We start from the raw sequence: 6,000 nt of genomic DNA on the forward strand, positions 1-6,000 counted from the left end.
TGTTTGATCCAGTAACGTACTTCTAGGAATTTATTGTACGAATGTATTCACATGCAAAATGGCATATGCACAAGGTTATTTACTGCAGTATTGTTGGTAACAGCAAAGAACTGGCAACAACCTAAATGTCCGTCAGTAGGAGACTAGTTGATGAATTACGGCACATCCATGTAATGGAATACCAACTGCGAAAAAGAATAAGGAAGCTGATACGTACTGATGTGAAAATAATCCAAGATGTGTTGTTAAAAAGTAAAGCAAGTTGCAGAAACACATATATACGCGTTTGGATTTGCTTCTATATGCGTAGAGACTCAGAAAAAGATACACAGCAATCTGTTGAAGGATGCGCAGGTTACTTACGGGATGTGCTGGAACGGGATGGACAGTGGACAGGGGTGAGAAGGAGACTTTTCATCACATAGCTTTTTGTAGTTTTTAAGTTTTGAAACTTACAATATTTTTTTATTATTTAATTTTTATCTATTCAAAAATTTAAATAATCAAATTTAATATTTAGGAAAGGACGTAGCTATGGATGTGTAAAGTGGACCACAGAATGTAAAGAAGCTGAAGCTCAGAGACGTTAAGTGTCCAAAGGTGCCCCAGCTGGCAGGTGGCAGAGCCAGCGTCTGAGCACAGGTCTATTTGACTCTGAAGTTAGGAACTTGAGAAAGGCTTCTCTAAACTTCCGTTTTCCCAAATGTAAAATGGGAATCCTAGTAACACCAGCCCTGCCTACACACAGGACTATCGTGAGGCTATAGTGAGAGTGCTTTGCAGACCATGGAGAGCTCTAACCACAGATGCTCAATGGATTTCCACATGCTAGATGAGGTACAACCTTTTTTTCTGGTCTCACTATTGCCAGCACAAAGGGCTGTGTAGTTTACATATATTATCATTTCACCTAGTCTTCATTACAAGTCTAGAGGTGAAGTATTTTATTCCCATTTCAGAGATGAGGATATGAGACTCAGATTTATTAATTTAGCTAGCATGTGACACAGTGGGATTTGAGTCCAAGTCTGTTTGACACTGAAGTGGTTGCCTCTCAATTATTGTGTGTGTGTGTGTGTGTGTGTGTGTGTGTTTGGTGGGGATCATCCTACCCCATCCTCAGAAATGGGCTCCTCACCATCTGATGGGCACAGCTGGGATTCATTCCCATTTTCCAATAGATGTGCTCGTGCAGTTCCCCAAGTGGGTAGCCTTGTTTTCTCCTCTCTCCCTGCCCAGTTGCCCATCCTTCAAGGCCCGTATCAAACCTATCCTCCCTTTTGAAGACCTTCATGGTCCCATCTCTTATCACTGAACTCTGCTTTCTCTAAATTGTCATTGCTCTTAACGTCTTGATTTTCAGTTTTATACACTTGGAATAGTTATCTTTTCAAGTGTATAAGTCTTATTTTCCTTTAATGACTTTTCATTCTTAAGGTTGGAGACTGTCTTATTCATCTTTGTAAAAGAGATAAAGTATGTACAAGACCTAGCTTAGAGCCTGGTGCATAGCAAGTACTCAACAAGAGTGATTCTCTGGGTCTCCCTCACAACATCTGACACAATACTTTTGCCTGGAACCTACTCAATAAATGATTGCTGGTTGAAAGCGTAGCTGCCTTGAGGGACTAGGAGACACACGAAAGAGGAAAAACTTACTGTGAGAAGGCAAATGTCCAGGAAAAGGCTGGCATGAGATGGATTCAGAAGTGCTGGCCCAGTGTGATCAATTCCAGAGCTCGGGACCTGACCAGAAAATCAGGTTCCCCACTCTAACACATGGCCTTCCATAACAAGCCATGTACCCACCTTCCAAAGGGCACCCTTAGGCACAGATGCCTGAGGCCGCATTGACTCAACCCAAATAACTGATGGCAGGTGTGGCCGAGTGTGGAAAGACCCCCATGAATTCAGATTCACAAGCATATTGAAGGTAACGTACTGTGTGTCAAAGATTCTCACACATGGTATCTATTAATTTAATTGTCCCATCAAGCCTTGAGTTCAGAATAATCGTCCCCAATTTACACCTGAGAAAACTTGGCATCCATTAGGTAGTGACTAACCTACAAAGACACACATACTATCACCATCACCACCACCATGACACGTCTTTGTTAAGTCTGAATATTAGGAAATGATTGAATTGAGTACATTTACAGCCATAAGGAGAGTGATAGGAATAGATACCTAGGACATGAGAAACTAGTTATTGGCCTGGTTAATCCACGTTTAAACAAACAGAACAAAAGGTTAACCCACCTTTGAACAAAAGTTGGGTATAAAAAAGTGAATAAGAGGGGAGGATAGAAACTCGAGGGATGGATGATTGACATCTTAAACTCGAGTTTCCAAAATATGACCCATAGGACGTGGCTGATCTAAGATGTTTAGATGAGCAAAAACATTTTGACTAATTAACACTTGAGCCAGTAGGCCACTAGTGTCTAATAAGCTCCACCCCACAACTACAACAGGTGTGTAACTGTTTCTTCCTGGATTAGCACTAGCTGGCTTTTATCCATTAATAATAACACTTGAAACTGAATGTAATTCTAGAAAGTATCATTCTACCAAAATTTCTTCTTGAAATAGGACATTATGGAGGATCCTGACAAATAGGATAATAAAGACCAACAAAGTACGTGAACTTGGTCCCTGCTGTAACTTGTAGGCCAAGCATGGACCATTTGAATCCCCATAATTACGAATAAAAGATTCACATGGCCCACACCCAGGGATTTGTGGTCACCTGGCTCACTACTGAGCAAAACGAAGCCCCTCCACTAGTTAAAGCCACGACATGGGAATAAATAATAATTTACTTTTAGAGTTTTGGGGCTTCCCTCTCTTATTTCCTCTACTTGCTTCTAAGTTTCTTGAGGCCTGAGATCAGACTTTGTGTCATTTCGTATATGGGCTTGTTGTATCTTTCAGGCCTTATTTCTAACCATGTCATTTCCTATCAAGTTTCTGATTCCAGGTAGTCAAACACTGCAGTGACCACTGTTGGCGTCCAATCTTCATCTTGCCCCCTGTTTTGGTCACGAGATATCCCACACATTCCAAGCTAAAGCCAGAGGCTGCCACTGAACAATCAAAAGGATCTAGTTCCTTAAGAAATAGTGGATCCATTTATAGTGGAAGGAGGGGGAGTGGGGGGCTGTTTTAGAAGCAGATCAGCAAGGCGCTCTTCAGGGTGATTCGCTTAGGTGAACAGAAATCAGTTCACTGGCGGGAAAACACAAAGCCAAGCTGGAACCTCAAGCTGAAACCATGGTTTCACGTGACTATTTTTCACTCTCTGAAATCACACCCTTAGAGGATTTTCTTTTTTCCATCAGAGCCAAGGCTAATGACCTCTGCCAGGGCCTTGTACATCATTCTCTTACCCCAATAATAAAGCCCGTAGTTAATTTCTCAGCTTGCCGTTCGTGAGCTACAGGAAACCAGGCTCCGAGCTGACTCACTGCTGTCGTTCCTCTTCGCACTGGTACAATTAGGTGGGAGCGGCCACGTGACCCGGCAGCTGGGTCGGCCAGCGGGCTTCTGCGGCTATTCCTTAAAGGGGAAAGGCAGGCATCCTTTAAGGAGCCCTGGCCAAAGATCTAGGCGGCCCTTTAAGGGGCCTGGGGGCATGTGCTTATTGTTGGGTTTCACCTGACACCCATCTGTGGTGTGACCTTGATGAAGCCCCATCACCTTTCTGTGATCAATTTCTTCACCTGTAAGTTTACACTAGTGATGATCTTTACACCTATTGGTTTGATTCTAAACCTTTTAAACCTGGTATTCAGTTACCACTGCATCGGCTTCTCTTCAGAAAGACATGGTCTTTTCTGTAGATATTACAGTCTATTTCCTAAATACAATGGACAGTTCTATAGTTCAGATGATTGGATTTACTGACTCATTACAGTTTTAAAAATAGAACAAGTCACATAAAATTCTACAGATTATCTCCCTGAGGCTGATAGAATTGGTAGCAAAGAGGCAGCACTTTCCTCTTTCAGGATTTAACTTGAATGCACATGTTGTGTTGGCATTAGAGGGATTCCTGGGCGATCAAGAATCCAAGTATCAGAGGAGAGAGAGGAGAGAGGCCTGTTGATGCCATCGCTTGAACTTCCTGCATCTGAGTCCTTGGTCTACTACCTCTTAGCCTGCTGGCTGCCTTCCCTCTTGCTGTGCCCAGCAAACCTTATCCATCTCTCCAGTCTTCAAAAGCTTCCCCCATGTTGCCTGCCCCAATCCTTCCCCTCACTCCCCTAGCTGGAAGGAGCCCTCTCCTCTTTTCTCTCCCTAAGCACATCTTTGCTATAATACACTGCTTCGAACCATGGATGTTTGTGCCTAGGTTTCATTCTCTTTCTCCAGGGCAGGGTCACATTGTTTGTATCGTTGTATCCCATCACAGAGCACCCACGCAGGGTCCTGCCCACAGCAGGCAAATGGAGGACTTTGGGCATGAGGATTCACTGTCCTCGTTCCCCTTTCCTTTCTCTTTTGCATGTCATGAACGCTCACCCCATCTGCTCTGTTCTTGGATCTCAAAAAGTTCATCTGCTGAGCCACTTTACTGAGCACTGTGGTGGGCGCTGTGCAGGCCACCTAGATCTCTCTGGAAATGAAGGAATTATTTCCCCAGGTCCTGGGAATGCACTTGGCATTAAGTGCTGTTGGCAGTAAGTGCTCACCTGTCAGCCCACTACACAACTGCCTAGCTAAAGAGAGCCCTTCCTGCAAAGCCATGCCCCCTTCCTAGGGCAATCCCCATGAATAACTGACCTTAATGGGTTATAAAAGCCCAGCCCAGCTCTGAAGGGCCATCCCAGCTTCAGAACTTCCTGTAGGATTGGCTGAAGCCTTCATTAAGACTGTATCATCACTCAACTTCTTCCTCTGCCCAATTCTGTTTCCTTCCCTTCCCTTTTATACCTATTGATCTGAAGAGCCCTCCTTAATGGAAATCACGCACACTAACCCTGTCTGCTTCCCAGGGAACCTAACCTTCAACAGGTACCTGCCCAGCAGCAGACATTATTCTCAACAGGGGTTAGAGTGGTGAACAAGTCCCTGCCCCATGGAACATTCCTTCTACTGGGAGGAGACAGAAAATAAACAAATATACATGGAATAAGTTCAAGTGGACAGAATAAGGGAGTTGGTAACTGACTCAGGAATTGCAGGAGGAATGCTATTCTTAAGGAAGAGATTAGCTGAGAAGGCTTCACTGATGAGTAACAACCTGAATAAAATAAGGAAGAGTGACGGGGAGATATTTTGGGAAAGAGTATTGTAGGCAGTTGGAATAGCAACTTCAAAGACATTAGGTCAAAGCAATAGAGAGAAGGATGCTAGCAGATGAGGACCCAGAGAGTGAGATCACATAGGGCTTTGTAATCCATTATAAGGATTTTGGATTTTATCCTGCATGAGATGAGAAGCCATTGAAAATTATGAATAGAGTTACATAGAATTTACATGAGCTTACCTTAAAGAATCACTCTGGATGCAATGAAAAGAATAGATTGGCGGGCTTCCCTGGTGGCGCAGTGTTTGACAGTCCGTCTGCCGATGCAGGGGACACGGGTTCGTGCCCTAGTCCGGGAAGATCCCACATGCCGCGGAGCAGCTGGGCCCGTGAGCCATGGCCGCTGAGCCTGCGCGTTTGGAGCCTGTGCTCCGCAACGGGAGAGGCCACAACAGTGAGAGGCCCGCGTACCGCAAAAAAAAAAAAGAATAGATTGGCTTGGGGCAGGGGCGGGGGGAGAGAGAGAGGTTGGGGAGGTGATGCAAAAAAAGAATGGGGGGGCTTCCCTGGTGGCGCAGTGGTCGACAGTCCGCCTGCCGATGCAGGGGACACGGGTTCGTGCCCCGGTCCGGGAAGATCCCACATGCCGCGGAGCGGCTGGGCCCGTGAGCCATGGCCGCTGAGCCTGTGCGTCTGGAAGCCTGTGCTCCGCAACGGGAGAGGCCACAACAGTGAGAGGCCCGCGT

At 45.1% G+C, this 6,000-nt stretch overlaps 1 long non-coding RNA gene across 1 annotated transcript in view; it reads right to left on the reverse strand.

Annotated features, from left to right (window-relative positions):
- The window catches only part of LOC132422274 (uncharacterized), a 61,377-nt gene extending 57,908 nt beyond the window's left edge, over positions 1 to 3,469 (reverse strand). The window contains exon 1 of the long non-coding RNA XR_009518840.1: positions 3,393 to 3,469. This is a non-coding gene — a long non-coding RNA (uncharacterized lncRNA). The remainder of the gene's footprint in view (positions 1 to 3,392) is intronic.
- Positions 3,470 to 6,000: the final 2,531 nt, after the last annotated feature.

This window comes from Delphinus delphis, chromosome 1 (assembly GCF_949987515.2).
Source record: "Delphinus delphis chromosome 1, mDelDel1.2, whole genome shotgun sequence".
Lineage (NCBI taxonomy): Eukaryota > Metazoa > Chordata > Mammalia > Artiodactyla > Delphinidae > Delphinus > Delphinus delphis.